We start from the raw sequence: 27,743 nt of genomic DNA, 5'->3' as shown, positions 1-27,743 counted from the left end.
CCCACCTCTGTTACATACAATGCACTTAGCTTTTCACTTTTATTAACTCGTGCATGATGTTTTAGTAGTAATCTCTGTCTTCCATATTATCCTGTCTTTCACCTCTAAGCCCTTAGGTTTACAAATCTCATCCAGTGCAGTCCCAAACAATCAGTCTTTCCTTCTCATCCCATCCAGTAAGTCTCCCCTGCCCTGGGCTTCTGGGTGACTTTTCTGAACTGTATCCCTTTCCCTAATCCTCTCCAGTCCTTTCCCTTCATCCCTTTTCCTTCCCCTTCAACTCTTCTGCCAGAAGAAGGAGCCACTGGCTCCAAAAGCTTGTAAAAGTTAAATCCTTCTGTGTGTGTGTTCCCCTGCTGCTGCTTGGTTAGTAGATTTCTCATCTATCCATTTACATTATACAGGGTGTTTCAAAAATGACCGGTATATTTGAAACGGCAATAAAAACTAAACGAGCAGCGATAGAAATACACTGTTTGTTGCAATATGCTTGGGACAACAGTACATTTTCAGGCAGACAAACTTTAGAAATTACAGTAGTTACAATTTTCAACAACAGATGGCGCTGCGGTCTGGGAAACTCTATAGTACGATATTTTCCACATATCCACCATGCGTAGCAATAATATGGCGTAGTCTCTGAATGAAATTACCCGAAACCTTTGACAACGTGTCTGGCGGAATGGCTTCACATGCAGATGAGATGTACTGCTTCAGCTGTTCAATTGTTTCTGGATTCTGGCGGTACACCTGGCCTTTCAAGTGTCCCCACAGAAAGAAGTCACAGGGGTTCATGTCTGGCGAATAGGGAGGCCAATCCATGCCGCCTCCTGTATGTTTCGGATAGCCCAAAGCAATCACACGATCATCGAAATATTCATTCAGGAAATTAAAGATGTCGGCCGTGCGATGTGGCCGGGCACCATCTTGCATAAACCACGAGGTGTTCGCAGTGTCGTCTAAGGCAGTTTGTACCGCCACAAATTCACGAAGAATGTCCAGATAGCGTGATGCAGTAATCGTTTCGGATCTGAAAAATGGGCCAATGATTCCTTTGGAAGAAATGGCGGCCCAGACCAGTACTTTTTGAGGATGCAGGGACGATGGGACTGCAACATGGGGCTTTTCGGTTCCCCATATGCGCCAGTTCTGTTTATTGACGAAGCCGTCCAGGTAAAAATAAGCTTCGTCAGTAAACCAAATGCTGCCCACATGCATATCGCCGTCATCAATCCTGTGCACTATATCGTTAGCGAATGTCTCTCGTGCAGCAATGGTAGTGGCGCTGAGGGGTTGCCGCGTTTGAATTTTGTATGGATAGAGGTGTAAACTCTGGCGCATGAGACGATACGTGGACGTTGGCGTCATTTGGACCGCAGCTGCAACACGGCGAACGGAAACCCGAGGCCGCTGTTGGATCACCTGCTGCACTAGCTGCGCATTGCCCTCTGTGGTTGCCGTACACAGTCGCCCTACCTTTCCAGCACGTTCATTCGTCACGTTCCCAGTCCGTTGAAATTTTTCAAACAGATCCATTATTGTATCGCTTTTCGGTCCTTTGGTTACATTAAACCTCCGTTGAAAACTTCGTCTTGTTGCAACAACACTGTGTTCTAGGCGGTGGAATTCCAACACCAGAAAAATCCTCTGTTCTAAGGAATAAACCATGTTGTCTACAGCACACTTGCACGTTGTGAACAGCACACACTTACAGCAGAAAGACGACGTACAGAATGGCGCACCCACAGACTGCGTTGTCTTCTATATCTTTCACATCACTTGCAGCGCCATCTGTTGTTGAAAATTGTAACTACTGTAATTTCGAAAGTTTGTCCGCCTGAAAATGTACTGTTGTCCCAAGCATATTGCAACAAACGGTGTATTTCTATCGCTGCTCGTTTAGTTTTTTATTGCCGTTTCAAATATACCGGTCATTTTTGAAACACCCTGTAATAACACACTTTTTTAAGCCTGTGTCCCATCAGTGTCACTACAAACAGAGCACAAGCTTTGAAAGGAAATGGAAATAGATTATGTCCTTTCCAGAGGAGCCATTCCATCACTTGCCTTGACCAATTTAAGGGAGCCAAAGCACACCTACTAGTGCAGCTGGATAACTGTACAGAAATTTGGACCTCATTCCTCCCAAATGCAAGTCCAGTGCTAGTATACTCAGGTGATTCATATGAACAGGTTCCTGGTGTGGTTATGGCCACACATTGGGAATTAACATACTTTGAAAGCAGAATGGTAGTTGGTGATAGATGCATGGGACATTCCATTTCAGAAATCATTAGGGAATTCAATATTTTGAGATTCACAGTGTCAAGAGTGTACCAAGAATACCAAATTTCAGGCATTATCTCTCACTACTAACAGCACAGCGGCCAAAATCCTTCACTTAATAACTGAGAGCAGTGATGTTTTAGCAGAGTTGTCAGTGCTAACAGACAAGCAACACTGCACAAATAAATGTAAGATGTAGGACAAATGTATTCACTAGGATAGTGCAGCGAAATTTGGTGTTAAGCTGCCATGGCAGCAGACGACTGACGCAAGTGCCTTTGCTAACAGCACAATATCACCTGCAGCACCTCTCCTGGGCTCGTGACCATATCAGCTGGAAGCGGTGGCCTTGTCAGATAAGTCCCAATTTCCGTTGGTAAGAGCTGATGGTAGGGTTCAAGTGCAGCACAGACCCCACAGAGCTATGGACCCAAGTTGTCAACAAGGCACTGTGCAAGCTTGTGGTACACTCATAATGGTGTGCAATGGGCTGGGTCCTCTGACAGGAAATAGTTATGTTCGGCGGCTACTTGGAGACCATCTGCAGTCATTCATGGACTTTGTGTTCCCAAGCAATTTTTATGGATGACAATGTGCCATGTCATGAGGCCACAGTTGATCATGATTGGTTTGAAGAACATTCTAGATAATTTAAGCAAAATTTGGCCACCCAGATTAATAATAATAATAATAATTTTATTGTCATTTGGCCATTACAGCAATAGACAATGTCATATACATACTAAAATACAATTAATAGTTTGAAAGAAACAACAGGTTTCTTGTTAACATTATAGTATTATATTACAGTTGACAAATTCTCTTATGTCATAGAATGGGTGGAGGACTAGCCAGTCATGAATTGTTTGTTTGAATAATTGTTCAGGTAATTCTTGAACAGATTGAGGAAGATTATTAAATAATTTGTACCCCATGATTTCGTAGCTGTTGAGTGACTTTGACAATCTGTGGTAAGGAATATAGAGGCACCTACTCCTTCTTGTATTGTGGCTGTGTACATTTTCTCTGGTTTTTGTTTCTGGTAATTTCTTCTTCGTATAAATTAGAACATAGTATATGTACAAGTTTATAACAGTCATGATCTTCTGTTCACAGAACAATGGTTTATAGTGTGCCTTATATGCAGAACCAGTAATTATCCTAATAGCTTTTTTTTTTGCAGTATTAATATGTCATGTACACAGCTAGAGTTCCCCCACAAAATAATTCCATATGTTATTATACTTTGAAAGAATGAAAAATAGGATGTTCTAACATATTTTTCAGGAACACAATCCATAAGTCGCCTTAACAGGTAAATAAGTCTTGACAATTTACCACTAATATATTGTACATGTTGACCCCAAGATAATTTATCATCAATGTATACCCCCAAAAATTTGACATAACTTGGATCATCTGACAGAAGCTTGTCTCTAAGACTACAGACCATCTGCTGTGTTTTGTTTTCATTCAGCAGAAATCCATTTGCCTTGAACCAATAGGATGCTTGGTCAATTCGCTTTGCTGCACAAGTTTTGAGGCTATTGAAATCCTCACTAGCATGAAGAAATGTTGTATCATCTGCATACAACACAGTGGTGGACTTGATAAATGACGGCAGATCATTTATCATTATCAGGAACAAAAAGGGGCCCAGCACAGATCCCTGCGGAACACCTACCTTGACTTGCTCTATACTCAACATGAATCCTATTGAACATTTATGGGATATAATTGTGAGGTCACTTTGTGCACAAAATCCTGCACCAGCAACACATTCGCAATTACAGACAGCTCCACAGGTAGCATGGCTCAGTATTTCTGGAGGGGCCTTCCAATGAAATGCTGAGTCCATACTGTGCCGAGTTGCTGCACTATACTGGACGAAAGGAGGTCTGACATGAAATTAGGGGTTATCCCATGACTTCTGTCATGTCAGTATATAATGCAGAATTGACCACTAGACATCACAAAAGGAGGACATATCAGTGTAACAACAGGCAGGGAGTATTGTGTTGTCAGTAGATGGAAATGGAAATGAGCATTTGGTGTCACTGGCAGGGAGGTCCCTTGTGGGGCAGGTCCGGCCGCATCAGTGCAGGTCTTATTATATCCGATGTCACAATGGACGACCTGCATGCCACATGGGGAGGAAATGACGATGAAGACAGCACAACACCCAGTCCCTGAGAGGAGAAAATGCCCAACCCAGCCGGGAATTGAACCTCGGCCCGTAGGACGGCAATCTGTCACGCTGACCACTCAGCTATCGGGGCAGACGTTGTCAGTAGATGAAGAGTAACAGCAGAATGGGTCAGTCAGGAGAGCTCAGTGGCAATGAACCTGGACTGGTCATGGATGTCATCTGAGTAACAATTACACCAGGAACATTTCAGTCATTCTACATCCACCCAAGTGAACTGTTGGTGAGGTGGCTGTGAAGTGCAAATGTGAAGGAACAACCACACCTAAACCAAGACTAGACACACCTCATGAGGCATACTAATAGACAGGGACCATTCAGCACTGCATTGCAAGTCAGAAGAAGGAATCCCTCATGAGTTCCAGAATGGTACCAGCAACCCAACTATAACAATGATTTTTGAAAAATATGTAAAAATCAGCCAATCGGTTGCATAGATTTTCTATATACCTTGACCAGGTTCGTCACCTCTAAGGGTGACTTCATCAGAAGGTAAGGTAATTACATGAAGAACATATTGTCAAAGATGTACAGTGATTTATGAGCTGAGTTGCTCAAGTCATACATTAAAATATAAAACATGATGTTCTTCAAAAGGTCAAACATTAAAACAATTTTTCAAATTTGTGTATACGGTTGCTGCAAAAGTCAGCCATGTTCAAAGAACAATTATTGTGTGTAGAGAGTTTAAAAAATGGGGTACAATAGTCAACAGCTTCTCATGAGCCACACATTTCTGTAGTCTGTGGTGAGCCACGCTTGACATGAAGAGGAAATGGCTGCAAACAAGTAATTTGGAGTGATGAAACACACTGTACCCTGTCTGATAGAAGGGCCTAGGTTTGGCTAATGCCTTGAGAACATGACCAGCCTTCAGTTGTAGTGTCAACAGTAAACCACAGAGTAAGTGGTTTTGCAATGTGGTGGTGTTTTTTGTGGTTATGGTGTGGTTACCTTACTGCGTCTAAGAAAATGCTAAATGGGGAAGGATATGAACACATTTTACAGCACTGTGCTGTGTACAGTAGAGGGACAGTTCTGAGATGATAAGTTCAGCAAGACAATGCACCCTGTCATAAAGCAGCATCTGTGAGGCAATGGATTATAGATAATAACAATCCCAAAGTGGACTGGCGGATTGACCTGCCCCAAGTCCTGACCTTTGGGGTGAGTTGGCATGTCAGTTTGGCTCCAGACCATAGTTTCCATCATCTGGTTTTGGTTCTTCATCTACATCTACATCCATACTCCGCAAGCCACCTGACGGTGTGTGACGGAGGGTACCTTGAGTACCTCTATCGGTTCTCCTTTCTATTCCAGTCTCGTACTGTTTGTGGAAAGAAAGATTGTTGATATGCCTCTGTGTGGGCTCTAATCTCTCTGATTTTATCCTCATGGTCTCTTCGCAACATATACGTAGGAGGGAGCAATATACTGCCTGACTCGTCGGTGAAGGTATGTTTTTGAAACTTCAACAAAAGCCCATACCGAGCTACTGAGCGTCTCTCTTGCAGACTCTTCCACTGGAGTTTATCTATCATCTCCGTAATGCTTTTGCAATGATCCTGTAATGAAGCACGCTGCTCTCTGTTGGATCTTCTCTATCTCTTCTATCAACCCTATCTGGTACGGATCCCACACTGGTGAGCAATATTCAAGCAGTGGGTGAACAAGTGTACTGTAACCTACTTCCTTTGTTTTCGGATTGCATTTCCTTAGGATTCTTCTAATGAATCTCAGTCTGGCAGCTGCTTTGCCGATGATCAACTTTATATGATCATTCCATTTTAAATCACTCCTAGTGCGTACTCCCAGATAATTTATGGAATTAACTGCTTCCAGTTGCTGACCTGCTACATTGTAGCTAAATGATAAGGGATCTTTCTTTCTATGTATTCACAGTACATTACACTTGTCTACTTTGAGATTCAATTGCCATTCCGTGCACCATGTGTCAATTCGCTGCAGATCCTCCTGCATTTCAGTACAATTTTCCATTGTTACAACCTCTCGATATACCATAGCATCATCCGCAAAAAGCCTCAGTGAACTTCTGATGTTATCCACAAGGTCATTTATGTATATTGTGAATAGCAATGGTCCTACGACACTCCCTGCGGCACACCTGAAATCACTCTTACTTCAGAAGACTTCTCTCCATTGAGAATGACATGCTGCATTCTGTTATCTAGGAACTCTTCAATCCAATCACACAATTGGTCTGATAGTTCATATGCTCTTACTTTGTTCATTAAACGACTGTGGGGGAACTGTATCGAACGCCTTGCGGAAGTCAAGAAACACGGCATCTACCTGGGAACCCATGTCTATGGCCCTCTGAGTCTCGTGGATAGCGCGAGCTGGGTTTCACACAATCGTCTTTTTCAAAACCCATGCTGATTCCTACAGAGTAGATTTCTAGTCTCCATAAAAGTCATTATACCCGAACATAATACGTGTTCCAAAGTTCTACAACTGATCGATGTCAGAGACATAGGTCTATAGTTCTGCACATCTGTTCGACATGCCTTCTTGAAAATAGGGATGACCTGTGCCCTATTCCAATCCTTTGGAATGCTACGCTCTTCTACAGTACACCGCTGCAAGAAGGGGGGCAAGTTCCTTCGCGTACTCTGTGTAAAATGGAACTGGTATTCCATCACGTCCAGTGGCCTTTCTTCTTTTGAGTGATTTTAATTGTTTCTCTATCCCTCTGTCGTCTATTTCAATATATACCATTTTGTCATCTGTGTGACAATCTAGAGAAGGAACTACAGTGCAGTCTTCCTCTGTGTTGGAAAAAGACATTTAGTATTTCGTGCTTTAGTCTGTCGTCCTCTGTTTCAGAACCATTTTGGTCACAGAGTGTCTTCTTGAGGAAGACTGTGCTGCCATTCCTCCCCATAGATTCAGACACATGATTGAAATTGTCTTCAGCAAAGTTCAGTCTGTCATAAAGGTGAAGGGTGGATACTGCCCATATAAATGCTCACTGATATATGTCTGTATAGTTTTGTAACAATATTGTGACAAGGAATGTTGCTACTCAGCATATAGTGGAGATGCTGAGTCACAGACAGGCACAACAAAAAGACTGTCACAAGTATAGCCTTCGACCAGTAAGGTCTTAGTCAAAATTAGACAACAAACACACACACATACACACTCATACAAATGCGACACACACACGTGACTGCAGTCTGAGGCAACTGAGGCCACAGTTGCCTGAGACTGCAGTCACGTGTGTGTGTGTGTGTGTGTGTGTGTGTGTGTGTGTGTGTGTGTGTGTGTGTGTGTGTGTGTGTGTATGAGTTCTGTTTGTCATCTAATTCTGACAAAGGCCTTACTGGCCGAAAGCTATATTTGTGATGGTCTCAGCATCTCCACTATATGGTAAGTAGCAACTTACCTTTTCACAATATTGTTACATTCCATCCTGGTTTTTCCATTTTTTGATCTGTATAGTTTTTATCAGATAGTGCATGCTTATGACCTGTCTCTGCAGCTGAGGTCACTAACTCACACTTATCTGGTTGTTGTTAACTCAGAAGAAGCCATTTAGAATCCTAGTGTAGGAGAACTTCTCACTGCAACTATCATGCGGTTGTAAGTAAAGGGCAGCTATTCACAGAGGCCCAATGTGGGCTGTAATTATTGTATGTCACTGAAACTTGGTAGATAATGAAGAACCAATTTACACTGGAAAAAAATTAGTTCAAATTTTGGACAGTAGGTGCAAATCTGGTGGTGCTAATGCAAGAAAGGTGTACAGAGATGTTTCCATATTTAATGGACATTGACAGAAAAAAATCAAACAAGTGAGAAAGGCAAAATTCTGATTTTATTATTAAATACTGCTTATACAATTTTTTCAGTATGACACTGATGGGATATTGCACCCATAAAATGACATGATCAACAGTTGCTTGCAGCAGTTCTTGTGGAATCTGGGCAATTTGTTCCTGTATACTGGCCTCCAGGTCAGGTAGAGACCAAACGCATCCCTGGTAAACACGTTCTTTTAAATATCCCCAGAGCTAAAAGTCACATGGATTCAGATCAGGTGACCTCGCAGGCCATATATCTGGAAAACACCTGGAGATAACACATTCCTGGAAGGTTGCATTAAGTAGATCTCTACTGGGCTAGCGACATGAGGTGTTGTCCCATCTTGCATGAAAACAGTGGTTTCCACACAGTTATGCTCTTCCAAAGTGGGGATCACATGATGTACAAGGAAGTCTCGATAATGTCTAGACATCAAACTACACCTGGACAGGCCCACTGGGTGTATTCTTTTCAAAGAATAATGGACCAAGAATAAAGGTGCTTGTGAATCCACACTAAACAGTCACATATGGTGCGTGCAACAGTTCTTTGTGCACAACACATGTGCATTTAACAGTACCTGAAATTTGGCAGCTCTCTGTATTCACTGCACCCTGTGATGTAAAATATGCCTTATCACTCCACAAGATATTGGCCAGTCACATTTCATCATCTTCAATCGGTGCCAGAAACCAAAGAGCAGGGGACATGTCTCTTTCATTTTCAGCAAATGCAAATGCAGTATTTTAATCTTGCAAGAAAGGCATAGAGGACCCACTAGCCACAGACCAAAAATCAAAGTCATGATATTAGCTTCAGAATGACCCTATGAAAAATTCGGGAGTACAATATTCAGAAAAGCAGGCATTACGGTTCAATCAGCTGTGAGACGCATATAGATAATATAGAAATTGAAGACCTGCACAGTGACCACCATATACAACCCACCTGGGGCAGATTTCAGGTTCAGAGAACCAACTAACTTTCGAAACCAGTCAATCAAGTTCATAACTGTAGATTTCAATAGTTGCAGCACAACATGAGGCTACCAACAGAGAGAGTTCAATGGGGAAGAAGTTGAAATATGGGCAGAGACATCTGGACTCAATCTTAGACACAATGCCAAATTACCAGCATCTTTCAACTGCAGATGATGGGGACATGGAAACAACCCTGATAACTTATTTGATACAGATTTGATAACGCGGCAATCAGTTAAGTCAGCAGAAGACGCGCTACTGAGGTCTCAGACTCATCACACTGACTGTAAGAGTTATAGTGTGCCCAGATACCATCTCATTTAAAAGGCAGTTCTTTTTCAAGAAGATGTGTTGGAGATTTTTGGCAGAAGAACTGGATACTAGAATTGTTGGATACCTCCAGTCATATTTATACAGCTCACCAGCTGCTGGAAGGAATACCTAGCTGCACTTGATGGTGACATATAGATGATCCCAGAAAAGTATAAGCAGCTCTACAATACCGTCCATCCCCTGAAGACACCTTGTAGTCTGGAAAGGAGCTGCTCTGAGCCTTAACCACTAATAGGAGGGAGAAGATGTGAGGCTTAGTGACATCACTGAATATGAAACACAACATCAGCCAAGCTTGGAGTCTACTCAGGAATCTCAGCAATAACTCAACAAGCTCCAAAACACTTCAACTGATGTTTTGCCAGACCAAATTGCCCATCAGCTTCTACTCAATGGAAAATCCACCTACTGATTGCTCCAGCTTTCTATCATAAGAGACCTGGGAAATTAATTATGTTCATTGTCCAAGTCTCTTATGATAGAAAGCTGGGGCTATCAGTGGGTACCATTCACATGTGTTTACTGTGGATGGTAAAAGACAAAATGAAAACTTATAAGGCAGGGGCCAAGATGATTTAAGGATCAAACAAATTAAACACTTTGGGCCAAAAACTCTAAGCCAGCTAATGGAGCTAATCAACAACAGCACCAACACTGAGCTGCACCATTATGCATCGATCAATGAATAGCTAGATCATGGTAGTGGGACATGTTCTTTGGCGGTTCTCTGTGGGTGGAACTTTGACTGGCATGCAGGAGGACAGTTAGAATTGGCGGGCAGAACTGGAAGGAGCACTTGCGGGGCACGGGGCCGGTATACCCATGCTGTCGGGAGCCATTAGTAAATGGGTTTTGCAAAGCACAGACCTCATCCCACAAAGATAGCATTTTTGGTTGGCTGTGGTGGTGATGGTAATTTGCCTGTGCCAAGCGTGTGGAGATTTTTCTACTGATTTTCAGATATTTTTGCCGAGACTCTTTCTGTGGCTTCTGCACCTTGATTTGTTAAGGCCGTAGTGGTGCGACTAGTTTCTCCTTCCTGGAAGATCTGCTGTGTTTGCTGTTTTATGGTGTTCAGATAGACCTGAAGTTTATCTTAATTGAAGCAATTGTTTTATTACAGATGTTAATTTCAACTGTTTGTAAAATGTGTGAAAGTAATGTGGTCTGTGTTGCAGAGTTACATTAATCGGAACTGCCTGTTTAAAATGGTCATATTTCAAGTGGCTTATCTTGAACCACGATGAGGGCTGAACTTTGTTGTCCTTCCTCTTAAATACAGTGAAGTCTAATTTAATCAGAGTGCCTTTTCATTGTAATCATTTTAGTTATGCATTTGCAAAATATTTTAGTGGGGTTAGTCTAATTCAATCAGAGTGCTACCCAGTTAACTGCTTTATTGCTTATCACCATATTCACTGACTATGGAGATGTTTGTTTATATATGTTTTGCTCTTAAATGGTAATATAATGAACTGTTGTAGTTCACATTGTATGGGACTGCCCCATCCACCAGCACACCCATGGGTGGAGAGATCGCACCACCCACCTGTCCATCGGGTTATCTTGCCTGTTGCAGGATTGAGCTGTATCTGTATAACTTCTCCTTGTTCTGAACTTATGTCACCAATGGACATGCATTGCTTATGTTGCCACTGTTGTTACCAAAGTTTCTGCAGTCATCTAAAATACTATATTTAAAATCCAATTGAAAAATTTTGTACATGTTATTTTGCAGACATCTGTGAACATTTTGCTGAGTATTACAGGCGCTACTCTGTTTAAATGTTTGCTTGCCATCCTTTCCAAGGAAGTTTTCATTCAGAAATTCGTTTGAGTCTATGAAAACAGCTCATTATGGGACCCTTTGACTATATGCAAATTAAAATTAAATATCTCTCATGGAAATTGCAATTTCTGAAAATGATGGAGTGAAATGAAACAATTTTTTCATACAGGTTACTTAGCTGGACTAGTACACTCTATTTTCAGCACTAATTGTTTAGCTACCAGGGAGCTGTTAACCAGGATGACTGTCTTTCTTGTAACTGTTTGTTACAAAGGTGTGAACAGCAGTATCTCTTTTTAAATAAAACCCTGCATTTTTTATTCATCAGTTCAGTTCCTCTCCTCAAGACCTGTTCAAAAAGTCTCAGAGAGTAACATTCACATAACCACGACATTCTTAAAAATGTAACACAAAGCAGACTTTCATTGTCCTACACTAGGATACAGTACAGATACCCAGAGTATACCTACATCTACATTTATATCTAAAAACAAAGATGATGTGACTTACCAAATGAAAGTGCTTGCAGGTCGACAGACACACAAACAAACACAAACATACACACAAAATTCAAGCTTTCGCAACAAACAGTTGCCTCATCAGGAAAGAGGGAAGGAGAGGGAAAGACGAAAGGATGTGGGTTTTAAGGGAGAGGGTAAGGAGTCATTCCAATCCCGGGAGCGGAAAGACTTACCTTAGGGGGAAAAAAGGACGGGTATACACTCGCACACACACACATATCCATCCACACATATACAGACACAAGCAGACATGTCTGCTTGTGTCTGTATATGTGTGGATGGATATGTGTGTGTGTGCGAGTGTATACCCGTCCTTTTTTCCCCCTAAGGTAAGTCTTTCCGCTCCTGGGATTGGAATGACTCCTTACCCTCTCCCTTAAAACCCACATCCTTTCGTCTTTCCCTCTCCTTCCCTCTTTCCTGATGAGGCAACTGTTTGTTGCGAAAGCTTGAATTTTGTGTGTATGTTTGTGTTTGTTTGTGTGTCTGTCGACCTGCCAGCACTTTCATTTGGTAAGTCACATCATCTTTGTTTTTAGATATATTTTTCCTACGTGGAATGTTTCCCTCTATTACAACTACATCTACATTTACATACATACTCCATATGCCCCACACAGTGCATGGCGGAGGGCACCTCTTACCACTACCAGTCAATTCCTTTCCTGTTCCGCTCATCAACATAGGAAAAGCAACCATCTAGATGCCTCCATCCAAGACCTAATTCCTCTTTTCTCATTTTTGTGATCCTTACATGAAATGTACTTTAGTGGCAGTAGAAATGTTCAGCATGCAGCTTCAAATGCTGGTTCTCTAAATTTTCCCGATATTGTTCCTCGGAAAAAATATTGCCTTCCCTTCATGGATTCCCACTTGAATTGCCAAAGCATCTCTGTAATACTTAAGTGTTGATCAAACCTACCAGTAACAAATGTAGCAACTTCCCTCTGAACTGTTTCATTGTCTTCCTTTTACCTGACGTGGTGGGAATCCCACACACATTAACAGTACTCTATAAGGGGTCACACTGGGGTTCTATATGTGGTCTCCTTGAAAGATGAACCACACTTTCCTAAAATTCTCCCAATAAACCAAAGTCCACCATTCACCTTCAGTACCACGATCCTAACATGTTCAGTTCATTTCATATTGCTCTGCAATGTTATGCCTGGATATTCAATTGAAGTGACTCTGTCAAGCAGCACATTAGTAATATTGCATTCAAACATTAGGAGATTGTTTTCCTTATTCATCTCCATCAACTTACATTTTTCTACATTTAGAGCTGTCTGCCATTCATCAAACCGACTAGAAATTTTGTCTAAGTCATCTTGCATCCTCCTACAGTCACTCCGCAGTGATACGTTCCTGGACACTACAGCATCTTCAGCAAACAGCCATACATTGCTGCTCACATTGTTCTTCATATCATTTATGTTTATAGGAAACGAGCAGTTCTGTCACTCTTCTACATTTTCCTGGAGCACTCCTGATGATACCCTTGTCTTTGGTGAACACTCACCATTGAGAACAACATACTGGGTTCTATTGCTTAAGAAATCTGTGAGCCAGTAACATATCTGGGAATCTACACCATAGGCTCATACCTTCATTAATAATATGAAGTGGAGCATCATGTCAAAAGATTTTCAGAAATCTAGGAATATGGAATCTGCCTATTGCCCTTCCTTCATGGTTCACAGGATATCATGTGAGAAAAGAGGAAGCTGAGTTTCCCATGAGCAACACCTTCTACATCTGTACTGATTTGTGGACAAAATCTTTTCCACAAAGAAAGTTGTTACATCTGAACTGAGAATATGTTCAAGAATTCTGCAGCAAATAGGATATTGGTCTGTCATTTTTGGGTCCATTCTTTTACCTATCTTATATACAGAAGTCACTTGCACTTTTTCTGGTCACTTGGGACTTTGTGATGAGAGAGTTGCAATAAATGCAAGCTAAGTAAGGAACCAGTGCCATAGAGAACTCTTTTTAAAACTGAATTGGGATATCTTTCAGACCTGCTGATTTACTTGTTTTCAACTCTTTCAGTTGCTTCTCTCTGCCAGGGATATCTATAACTATGTCCTTCATACAGGAGTCTGCTTGATGGTCAGATGATAGTATGTTTGTACAATCCTCCTGCGTAAATGATTTCTTAAACACAAAATTTAAAACTTCAGTTTTGCTTTTGCTGTCTTTTGTTGCCACACCAGAGTGTCAACAAGTGACTGTATGAAAGCCTTTGACCCATTAGCAATGTTACATGGGACCAGGATTTCCTCAAGTTCTTAGCAAGATCCTTTGCTAAGGCATGATGATGGTAGTTGTTATACATTCCACACATCAACCTTTTACAGATGCAGATCTCTAAATACTTCTCCAGAGCATAATTTACAATCTGTTTAAACTTTTTCCATAATTCCTATATGTCTATCTTACTGGAACTAAATGATGACCATTCACTGTCTCAGAGAGATGCTAACTTGATATCTCTCTTTCTAGCAAAAATAGGCTTATAGCCTTCTTGATTGATTTATTGACTTAAGTAACTGTTGTCACTATGATGATATCATGATCACTAATCCTTTTTTCTATACTGACACCATCAATAAGGTCAGGACTGCTCGCAGCTACAAGGTCTAAAATATTTTCATTGCATGTGGGTTGTCTAAGTATCTCTTCAACACAGTTTTTGGAAAACAGCTTCCAAAGCACTTCACAATATTACTTGTTGGTATATCCTGCAATGAATCCATTGGTGTCCCAGTCTAGACATAGTAGGTTAAAATCATCTCCAACTAATATTGCACAGTCTGCGTATTGCCATGCTGCTGAGCATAGACTTTCTTTGAATGGCTCTAAAACTATCACAATGGAATTGAGTGGTCAATAAAAACAGTCAACAATTAACTTGAATTCACCTAGACCTATTATATGCATTCTGATTGTTTCATAGTTACCTTCAAATTCAATCTCAATAGAGACAATATTTTAGTTGATTGCAATGAAAACTACTTCTATGGCATCTGATCTGTCTTTCCAATATGCATTCCATGACTTTCTAAGTATTTCAGAACTTTACAGTTCAGATTTCAGCCAGCTCTTTATCCAAAGAATAATTTGAGTGTGACGAATTTCCTGGTGGGCAGTAAATTTGAGAACTTTGTTTGAATGCTTCAACAGTTTACTGATAAAATTTTGACAGTCAATGTGTCTTTACTCTCAGTGCAGTCTGGTTTCACTATCTGTGTGCTGACTGGCCATTTAGAGTACCTCAAACTACTGTCTAGCCTAACAAATCCCCAAGTGCACTTCACAATTACTCTGTTATCCAAATAGCTGCTTCCTTCAAGCAGTGCACCCCTGGCCTATCGAGGGGAGTCCTACAATTCTCCACTGAATAATTCATGCCCATAAATCTGCAACCACAACCATCATAGAGTGGATGAAGCCTTTGGCTGAGACCTTCCACTCAGCTCCAAACTGAAGGACACAACCAACTCTGGGCACACCGCTGAAAATTGCAAGTTCTGCTTACACCCCATGAGTGAGGTCAGTAGCCCCCACCACTTCTGCCATCCTCCCGTACGAACTGCGGATGGCCTCAGAATGTAAGTGACATGCTACATTGGTGCTGACACGAGCCACAACTTACACCCTGCATGTTCAGTAGCCACAGACAAGGCCTCCTCCATATCTCAGATGAGGCTCCCCATCAGACATACCTTGTGGACATTGGCATTCTTTCATGCCCAGAATGTCATTCCCCTAAAGGGCTCCATAACATGCCTAACATTGGAGCTCCCCACAACTATCAGCCCCTCTCCCTGTGTGCCTGCTGGGAATCTGCTGAAGCAGTGGCCACCTGTCCACTCATAGGGCAAATGGGCAAGGCCAGATAATCAGACTCCACACTGATCCTCTGCCTCGAGCAACCCGAACATGTTGCCACTCACCACTCACCCTGTGGTGAGAATGGATCCACCACATTGAATACACTGGGAGGTGGCTTAGCAGCAGAGCCCATGTGTGTAATAAGTGACCCCTGAGATGTCCCATGCGACGTGCCAGATTTTCCGCCACCATCTTTTTGTGAACTGCAGACAGCTCCTCCTGCATTTTCACACAGCATGTACAAATCCTACCCAGCCTAACATGACTAACTTAAGAAGTGCACTATATAAGCACAGACAAAAAACACAGACAAAAACCTAAATACTCAACTTGCTACTGCCCTGAGTGTCAACAAAAGAGGCTGACTCCTACGGAGCTGTGTAGCTGGCCAATCAAAAGAAATGACAACTGTACAACAGACTGCATAAATCTACTCTTTACATTTACAAAAATGTGAGATTACACTTCTTAAGTAGGAAAACGTGCTCAGAATATAAGAATTAATCTATAAAGAAAACAAAGACTTGCTGCTTGTCTATTCATGCATGACAGGCGAAAGCTGAAGCCAGGCTGTAATGTAATTGTCCACTTGCTGGAGTTGGAAACACAAGGAAAAGGGAAACCACTCATTCATTCTACCTCTTTAGTTGAATACTTGTGTGAGTACAATGCAACACATCAAGAGAAGACAGAAATGCTACTCTTTGATGGAGAATGTCGGTTAGTACCACAGTAATTGCAATAATGTTTTCTTATTTACAATACATGTACATGTAGGACTTCTGATCAATACGATGTGTACAGTAATATGTAGTATTTTCCTTGTGTTTCTATTTATTTACTGTCAACTACAGCAAGCTGACAATTTATGTTACACTAGGTACTTGTGCTGTGTGCTGTTACAGCAGAGTCAACATCATTATTGTGCTATGGTTTTGATGATATCATGTTTACATGAATGATACATTGTGATATGTTTTTGAACAGATCTTGAGAAATGGAAGAGACTTACGAATAAAAATTATAGTGTGCTATTTATAAAATATGTACTGTTGTTCATATCTTTGTAATGAACAATGCTCCAATAAAGGCAATCATGCTGTTTAATGTCCCCCCTCCCCGGTAGCTAAACAACATTTGCTTGATACATATTTAATTTTGCTTCTGGGTGAAGAGTAGTGTAGCATACAAACTGAAGGTCTCAATAATGACAAGAAATTGCAGAGAATTACAGCATTCTTTAACACAGAAAAATTTACAATCGCTTTCCTGAGTGGTAGCCCATGTGGTCTGACCAGTTAGCTTAAGGCACTCATGCACAGGTTGAATATATCTACTGCCAACTACATATCTGGCATATTAGTGAATCCAAAGAAGTTGCATGGGCCAATACATGAGCAAAAGACTCTTCCACTAAGAGAAATAAGTGACAGAAAGATAAACCATTCATAAATGTAAGTGAAAATGATCAAAACAAATATTGCCCCACCTTCAGTGATACACTGATAAAAATGTGCAACAAATTTTCAATTGATTGAAAATATGTGTGTTACATAATTTAAGATTTCTACATTTCCTTGTTAGACATAATGCAATGAAAATTAGCCATTAAAAGAAATACTTACCTCCAGCTTCAGAAATGTGTGTCCTGTTTTAAGCAACAATGTACATATTTATTTCAATAACAATGTACCCTAGACACATTTATTATAAGAAATTTGTTAATAATTACCAATCCCTGAGGTGAAAGATCCTTCAAATAATAAGTAATCACTTGCACAGATAAAATTCAATAAACATACAGTGATAAGCCAAAACATTCCCGTCACAATGTTGGATGACACCTGCTGGTGTTGCAGGAATGTGATGCAGTAACAAAAGTATGTAAGCAGAGCAGACATGCGTGGTGGATCATCCTAGCAAATATATATACATCCACATCCATACTCCGCAAGCCACCTGACGGTGTGTGGCAGAGGGCTGCAAATGGGAAAATCCACTGAAATAAGTTAATCTAACGAAGGGCAGCTTATTATTACACAGAGCCTGTAAACAGGTATCTCCAGAATAGTGAAGATGGTTGAATGTTCACGAGCTACCGTCGTGAGCATCTGTGGAAAGAGGTAGGAGGACAGTGAAACTACCACTGGCACTAAATGATTGGACGTCCAAAACTCTTCACAGAACATGAGGTTTGGAGGCTTGTCTGCTCTGTAAAGTGGATAGATGGTAATCTGTGTCATCTCTGCCAAAAGATCACAGTGCCGTTGCATGCAACACGTGTTTCAGAGCACACTGTTCATCATACATTGTTGAGCAGATCACCCCTTCATATTCATATGCTGACCCAACAAAATTGTCAATTATGATTGCAGTGGGCAGAGGGCCATCAAGATCTGACCATTCATCAATGCAAATGCGTCTGCTCTTTGGGTGAATCACATTTTTGCTGCACTAGCTTGATGGTCATATCCACAAATGACATTATGAAAGAGAGATGGCTGGAAATGTGCCGTACACCAGAGATGCAGGCTGGTAAGAGCAGTATTATGCTATGGGAGACATTTCCTGTGCTGGCATGGGACATGTGATAGTAATCAAAGACACACTGACAGCTGTGTACCACCTGTATCCCGCCACACTTGATGTCTTCCCCAAAAGCGAAGTCACATTTCAGAAGTATAATTGTCTATGTCTCTGAAACAGAACTGTGCTACAGTGGTTTGAGGAACATTGAAATAAACTCACATTGATGTCTCAGTGACCAAATCCACCTGATGTAAATCTTACGGATACCATCAGGCTTGCTATTGGGTGTCATCACCACGTACACAAACCAGTGGCCCATTATTTATGTGAATTACATGATCTGTGTATAGACATCTAATGCGACATAGCTCCACAAATCTACCAACATACTGTTGGGTCCCTGATATGAAGAATCGGTAATGTACAAGGGTACATCAATTATTATCCACAATTTTGTTATATTTTTGTTTATTGTGGTAGTACTGTCGTTTTACATTGATGACAGATGCTTTGTTTATTTGTTGTTATATCTATGCAATTTTCAAGTTTCTAGGTTAGTTTCATTATCACTGCCGTGCTGTTAATCATGGCTGCTCCTCTGTCTATTTGCACCGAAGAAGAGCAACATTCAGTGATCCATTTTTTGTGGTCGGAAGGCGTATCAGGGGCCGAACTTCATCGAAGACTTTTGCTGCAGCACTGGAACAGTGTTTTAGCCACAACGGAGTGTCTACGAATGGATTGAAACATTCCATAATGGTCGCACAAGTGTTACATATGATGAAGGAGCCGGATGACTGTTTACTGCCACAAATGAAGAAACCATTGAGGGTTCATGTGAAATGATTCTCTTAGACAGGCAATTAACTATTGATGGAGTGGCACATTGTCTGCAAATTAGTCATGGTTCTGCCTATGAAATCATTCACAACAGACTTGGGTTTCATAAAGTTTGTGCAAGATGGATCCCAAAACAACTCGCACAGTTGAATAAACAAATGTTCTTGGACATCTGCAAAAAATGTTTGGATCACTATGATAATGAAGGGGATGACTTCTTAGACAGGATCATTACTGGTGATGAAACATGGATCCATCATTATGAACTGGAGAGTAAACGGCAGAGTATGGAATGGAAATATCCAAATTCACCGTGCAAGAAAACGTTCAAGACCCAACCGTCTGCAGGAAAACTGATGCTTACAGTTTTTGGGATGCACAAGGTCCAGTACTGGAACATTATGGGGAAAGGGGCACAACAATAAACAGTCTACGTTACAGTGAGATGCTTACTGCCAGGCTAAATCCTGCAATTTGAAGCAAATGCTATGGATTGCTGTTAAAAGGTGTTGTGCTGTTGCACAACAATGCCTGTCCACATATTGCTGCTACACTGCTGAAATGCTCCAGAAACTCAAATTTGAAGTACTGGATCACCCTCCATATAGTCCCAATCTTGCCCGTTCTATCACTTGTTTGGTCCACTCAAACAGGTATTAAGGGGCCATCGATTTACCTCAGACAAAGTAGTGAAAGAAGCAGTACATTCCTGGCTTGTGGCTCAACCAAGAACCTTCTTTTATGAGAGCATCAGGAAGCTTGTACAACGATGGACCAAGTGTGTTGAAATGCAAGGAGACTATGTCAAAAATAATGTTCTTATAAGTTTCCTATTTGATTTAAATAAAATTTTATAACTACTTTGTGGATAATAATTGACTTACCCTCATATTTCATTCCAAAGACAGACAAACAAGTTATTAAGCAGGTGGTCATAATGTTTTGTCTCATCAGAGTATATTCACAAAATTACTAAATTAAGTCAAAAGAAAACTAATATTTTTCATATTTTTTACAGTTCCTTATATAGCCATAGTTATCAAACATACAATAATAATCTATTAATTTACAATTAATAAAGAAGATAACATGAGTTATATGAAACAATAGAAAATCCAGGCTGGAATAATGATAATATTATGAAAAGGACAGATTGCTACTCACCATGTAGTGGAGATGCTGACTTGCAGGTAGACACAACAAAAAGATTGCTACACAAGTAAGTTTTTGGCCAAAAGGGCTTATTCTGGAGCAGACAACAAACACACATACATCACACACACACAACTCACACACACACGACCACTGTCTGTGCCTGCTGAGGCCAGAAAGCCTAGTTGTTTAGCAGTCTTTTTGTTGTGCCTGCCTGTGACTCAACATCTCCAATATATGGTGAGTATCAGTCTCCCTAATGTTAACATTAGGTATTGGTAGAGTATGTAAAACTCTTCCAAGTGGACAACATACCCAACTGGAACTGAAGGAAGTATGTTACCAGTAGGGAGAAGTACAACTTTCAAACACAAGTGAACAGTTTCCACTCTTCTGAATATAAGTAATTCCAGTAGCACCATTATGCTGTTTACATTAATGCATGCAACAAGATTGGCTTGCATTATAAACAAGATGTAAATTTTGTCACTATTCAGAGAAACTGAAACATTTACATTAACTGATAAGCCGTCTCATCCTTGTTGGTGCAATGCAAGCACTTGTTGTTAAAACAAACACTTATCTCTTATGAGGTGAGTCAAGTGATTTTAAGCTGCACTGCATGGCTTGTCTTTTGAACTCTGGCTCTTTTCAAGTGTTATGCTCAACAGAATGAGCTTTTTCATTACTATCTTCAGAATCAAGGTTTTATTATATTTTACATTAAATGTATTCACAATTGTGAATATGGACAACCATCAGCTGTAGAATGGAATGACAACAACAAAAATTTGTGCCGTATGGAGATTTAAACCCAGATTTCCCACATATTGTGAGTGGTCACTTTACCATTTAGCTATCCATGCCCAACTCACAGCCAGACCCAAACTTCCATCTGCAGTCAACCATTTGTTGGCAACCTGTACTTGTACATCCATTATATATATTTCCATACAGGTGAGACATTCTTACTTGAAAGTTGCTTTCCCAGTATCAGAGGATAAATATGATATTGCCATGCCTGGTCATGAGTTGTGCACATACAGCCAAACGGTAAGGTGACATGCATGCATGTCCAAAGGAACTCTGCATCATAATTCAGAACAAGACAGGCACTGCAATATTGTATTGTATCATATTGGTGATTAAGCTACACCTAGCCCTTCTTCATGTGGAACTGGCTGTGTGACAATTGGAATATTAGAGTAAGTCGTTAACAGTTTCTTTTTCTTTGAAATTCCATATCTAATTGGGGGGAACCATTCTGAAATAACTATCATGTGATCTGTGGGCTCCCTCCATACTATAGGAACTGGAAAGAGCATTTCTGGCACAAGTGTTGCAAATTACATGTACTGCTCGGATTTTATCCTGATCTCCTATTAAAAGCTAAAATATCCATTTATGGCTTTTTTACTTAATGGTGTAATTTTTTTGCTTTTGAAAGGCCACTGTCACTTCCCGACATACCTAGCAAAAATTGTTAGTGCTGTTTACATAGTTTCATGGCAGTTTTTTTATTTGTTTGATACACAAACTGTGATATATACTGTTAATTCAAAAACTGACACACAAGCACATTTCACATTCACCTCTGATTAAAAACAAATTTTAAAAACTTGGGATGCCCTGGATTCTTTGTCTTAAGGCCCACCAGTTTTGCAATATAGCTCTTGTGAAGAGCTAGAAACTCAAAGGAATTAGCTTTATTATTACTATCTTTTGAATCAGTGCTGTATTCTGTAAGTGGTTCGCTACAGATAGCCATTCTCATAGTGGAATTGGATGCATGCCAGACGGAATATTAGGGTAAGTCACAAACAGTATCTCTTTCTTTCAAATTCCTTGCTTAAGAGGTGGAGGCCTGCAGAAATTAAAATCTGTTATGTGATCTGCAGGCTCCATCCATACCACAGAAACAGTAAACAGCACTGAAGGCACATGTGTTGCAAGCTATGTGTGGTGTCCAGGTTTCATCCGGACTCTGGCTGTAAAGCTAAAATATCTGTTTCAAGCTTCTTTAAATAATGATGTAATGTTTTATTTTTTACAAAACAAATGTCACTTCCCCACTGACGTAACAAAAAGTTTTCAGCACAGTCTCATGGCTTTTGTTTTATTCTTCATTTGATACGGAAGCTGTCATTTTCCAATATACACTTTGAATGCAAAAACTGTTACACTAGCACTTTTACATTATGTGATGAAGGTTTTTTTTTAAATTCATTGCTCCAGGCAGCTAGTCCTAAGGCTTCTCAGTTCTAAAATCTGGCTCTTTTGAAGTGCTAGCCCTAAAAGAATGAGCTGCTTCATTACTATCTTCAGAATCAATATTATATTTTAATAGTAGTTTAGCCTCAGCCAAATGAAATTACACATGACCTAGTTGCCATGCAGTGGAACTGAAGGAAATCTTGATTTTCAATCATACGACGAAAAAGGGTACACACTATCAGTAGTCAGTAAGGTCAATGATAGAATTAAACTACATCCATAACACTAATGGCTATCACTCATTCCTTTTTTTTTTTTTTTTTTTTTTTTTTTTTTTTAGCCAAAACCAACTACTGTACATGGTATTCCTTACTTGAGCACAGTTGTTGTTTTTAGTTAATCAGTTCAATTCTTACTTGCAGCTGAAGTTAATGTTACTGTTTCTGTGCTGTTGTGATAGTTTCTAATTATGGATAAGTATGTAACAAGAAAGAAGAGGAAAACTGATTCTGATTCATCCACTAGTGTTATGGCAAGTTCAAAATATGTATGCACTGCTGTGATACCCTATTACCTATCTATAGCAGTTTAATGTTAACACTGGATGGATAACTAAACTGCTGAATCTGGCTGGGTTAGTGAAGTTAAGCAGAGAATAAGTTTTGACAATAGCAGGAATAGTTATAGACTTAGTGATGGCAAGATTGTTTGTTAAAATAAGGAAGGAGAATAAACTGGGAATCACACAAATTATATTGAAGATGATTCTAAATTTATATTAAAATTTCACGCTAGTATTTTTTGCTCTCATGCTTGAGAAACTGGAACGTATTAATGAAATGTGAAACTTTCCTAACATAATACTTTTTGTTTGTAATAGACCTAATAGGCATCTGATATGGGTACTTTGCGAATTATATTCTTTTGTGTTATTTGTGTAAATGAAGTAGATAAAAATGTCTGTTTGTGCCAAAACAGTCTCACTTATTTGGCCTGTGTTACAATTGCTGCAATGTTAGAAAGGCCTATTTCATTTTATCTAGCAGACAGTGACAAATTAGACATAATCAGATTGATAACCCACATCAGTCTTGGGTACTATTTGTGTTAACAGCTTTTTCAGTATTAAACAATGACATTCTGATTTTTCAGGTAGCAAAATGTTTGGCGAACTATGATGAAGTAATATATTCTTTCACAGAAAGGAAAGTATGCCATGTAAAACTGTAGCAAGATTAGAGAGAGAAAAAAAATACTGGGAGCTAAGGATTGAAGAAATGTGTACTGTTTTGCTTTGTCTCTTATCTTTACTGGTTTTATGTTTCCTATATTTAATTTTACATCACAAGAAAGCAAAAATTATATCTAACAGACAATAAAGAGTGCAAGTTTTCTGAAGAATTCTTATTCTCTAGGTCACAAATAATCCCATTCAATATAAATTATGAGTCTTTTTTTTTTTAAGGGGTAAGATACCAAACCGGCTGACTGGGAGCAGGAGAGGCACCACAGGATATTTTAATTTCCACTGTCATGAATATAGTTTTGATGGCGTCCATTACAAAATATACACGTTTGAATTCCACAGAGCAAAACACAGTGATGTACGATAGAAGAATGCTGTCTGAAGAGACATGGCACTGCACTTTGGCACGCTTAAGACCAAATAACATGTCTTACATTTTCTGAACATATATGTTTTATTTATTAAATTCTTCAGAGAGATGTGCACTAAAAATGAACATATTTTTGAAAAATCAATTTTTTAAAATATGTATCACACACGCTCAAGGAGGAGTTTAAAATTTTTGCACCGGTTCGTAAATATGATAGATCCAGGGCTGCCACCAGCATTCAGTTATTGGCTACAAGTGAGTCTGGTATCAAATTTCAAAGGGATGCCACAACCTAATGCTTCGTTTGTGGAGGATTAGCGTGTCTTCGAACCTCTGCACCTGATGTGCATGGTAATACGCAAAGTGGCTGGCAGTGCACTAGCCAGCAGTAGCCACGGGTCCAGGTGTGTGTGGTGTGGTCTCTCTCTGACCAGTGCGCGCACGAATACAGGATGCAACCAGCACACCTGCCTTGCAGTCAGTGCAAAGACAGGATCAAAAGATTTTTAACAGCGTAATCGTGTGCAGTGAGCTATGTTGACATCAATTTCATTACAGTATTTGTTGCACAATCAGAAAAAAGCAGTTATTTAATTATTTCTTTACAATGTATTTTACAATACCTGCATCTTCCCAAACAGCAGAGAATGATGAACTTTTCCCACCATGTAAAGGAGAGATCTCAAACTGAATTTTATAAATAAACTGTATATTCTTCACTATGGAATTGACATTGATTTGAATTTCCTGTCATAAGATCCTTCCTCTCCAGCACAGACTGAGTCATTTTCCAGAAAATTTCCGGGTGTGGGAAGGGAGGGGGTATATGGGCAGGGAGGGTTGCGGGGGTTTCCTGGAAGGGGAGAGGTAATTAATTTATTGATTTGCTTAATTAGTCAATTAATTTGATATCAAAGGTGTGCTTGTATTGGTGAGGGGATTTCCCAGTGGGAGGGGAGGAAGAGTGTGAAGCACAGTGGATGGGGGGGGGGGGGGTTCTCAGATGAACGGGTTATCCTCATGGGGCCATTAATCAATCCCCAGTGGATCATAAATCACTTTGCAGAACAACAGGTTAAGGGCATAAATCAATCAAGTTTTCCCCTGAATGTATGCTTGCCCTACTACTAAAGAAATAAAGTACAAGTAAAACATGCACTGCGCATTCAATGAGATAGCCTTTTGAACTGAGACAGTGTGCATTTACACATGGAAAGACGCATGGTGCCCTTCCCCCACCAGTCCCTCTCCATTGGATCTGCCATTACATTGCAGTTCTTCTTGCCATGCTCCTCTACATTCATTTTTTCTGCTTTGTCTGTAACTTCTTTTAAGTTATCCCTCATTCCCTACACTTTCTTGGTACTGTAGCCATAATCAATAAATATTAAGATCATATGAAAGAAACTTATCAAACTTTATTTTGGAGCTGATGCAACTGAACTGCACTGCACAAACTGTTTATACAATTTCATTGTATTTCACATTGTATGCATTCCAACAGTTTTATTACGGGTTTAACTGGCACTTTTCGCTACAATAAATGATAGTGCTTACAAAACTGCTAGTTTTGAGCCATAAATCGTGGTCGTCGCATGCCTTCATGATATCTGAGTATAGCCATTTTCCCATTATGTGCTATGGACACTTTAAATACTCACTGGCGATTTACACTCTTTTATTTTTCCAAGCATTTATATGTAAGTAATTCGCTGTCCTACCTGTATTACCTTCCACTTTGAACAGCAGATTCGCAAATAACATTGATACTGAAATACTCAGCTGTAAACGGTTGCTACAGGTCTACGCCAAAATCGTTGTCTCCATTACATCAAAAGTCATACAAGAGTATGGCTTTGCACCTAAGTCTAGCCTTAAGAATTTTGATAACACAGTTGGTGACAGTGGCAAGTGGAGAGAAAAATATTTTGAAGCTTAAACTGATTAAAATGTACCTGATGTCAACACAGGGTAGACACGACTGTTTGGGCTGGCAATGGTGTCAACTGAACATGAGCTAGCTGAATGTTTGGATTTCAACAAAGTCACACAGGATATCGCTGATGCTAAAGCAAGAAAAATATCTGTGTTATAAAGTAAAAGTGTTGACATCATGTTTATAATTAATTTTAGCTTTGGTTTATTTTTGTAATTCATTTTTGTCATTCATTTATTTAATAAAGACTTGTTGGGATAGGTCTTCAATTGTTTTTTTTTTCCAACAGTGAAATAGGCTGCCAAATGTCATCTGCCTGTGCTGAGTTTCTACCTGCTGGAGGTTGTATTTTGCACACTATAGTATTTACTTGTTCCCCGAGACCAACAGTTCTGCTTGGACCTCATTGATTAATGCGGAATGCTCCATGCCTTTTGCAGCTTCTGCCAAGATATGTGATTTACCACTATCCAGTGCTGCAGTGAATAGTTGTCCAGTGTGCTGTGAAACGGTGTGCATTTGTTTCCCTGTCTTTGTGGTGTACTATGCTTATGTAACTTTTATGTCTATGTCTATGTATATAAGCGCTTTCATGAGACCTGTAGCTCCTGTGTGTAATTTACAGAACAGCAAGCAATCGCTATGAAGTGCAAACTGTGTGTTGAAAGCACTGAGAGAACCCTACTCGCCTCTATAGTCTGATTAAAATTACTTGATAGTTCACACTTCATGTATTGCAGCTGGTTCTCTTACAACTGGAGCACTCAGCGTCACTCCCAAACCGTTCGCCGTTGCCTAACTGCCACAACAATTAGTTCACTTCCAATTCCTTGTACGGTTTTCTTTCTTTCTGTGTACAGATGCTGAATCCTGGATGTAGCCCTTTTATCTTGTATTTTATCACATATGATAACCACCCGCCCCCTCACACACACAACAATGCTACCAAAACACACATGATTCATTCATACAAAGCTGGCATCACCCATTGCTGGATCCATCTGCACAACATGCGATTCAGTACCACTTATACAGTTATCGTAATCACAGAGATCGGCTAAAATTATATGCGCTTCGCACGACATTGTAGGGAAACAAATTTTTTAAAGCTTTCAGTTAATTGTTGTGACTAGGTTACCCCGCACGGTATCTCAACATCTTCAGTCAGGCTGCCCTGAGGTACCTCGTCACACAGTTCGCGTGGCTTCCCCTGTCGGAGTTTCGAGTCCTCCCTCAGGCATGTGTGTGTGTGTGTGTGTGTGTGTGTGTGTTGTCCTTAGCGTAAGTTAGTTTAAGTTAGATTAAGTAGTGCGTAAGCCTAGGTTCAACAGTGAACTTGAAGGGGTGTCATATGACGTCTGCCCAGACTAAATGATCAGAACAATGACGAACGCAAACAAAGAAAGGAGAGTGGTGAAAAGAAATGGGATCATCATACAATGAAGGCTTTCACGACCGGATGTTTCAGCTGCCGAGAATTCTTCCGGGTTGTAGGGCCGTGGTCCATGGAACTCTTCTATCCCTGACGTTTCGTCCAAAGCTACGTTGTACATCTTCAGAGGTGCTCCTGGTTGTGCTGAGTCTTGCCGACTGACGATTCGGACGCTGACGCT

Source organism: Schistocerca nitens, chromosome 10 (genome assembly GCF_023898315.1).
Source record: "Schistocerca nitens isolate TAMUIC-IGC-003100 chromosome 10, iqSchNite1.1, whole genome shotgun sequence".
Classification (NCBI taxonomy): domain Eukaryota; kingdom Metazoa; phylum Arthropoda; class Insecta; order Orthoptera; family Acrididae; genus Schistocerca; species Schistocerca nitens.
This window is presented reverse-complemented; position numbering follows the sequence as displayed.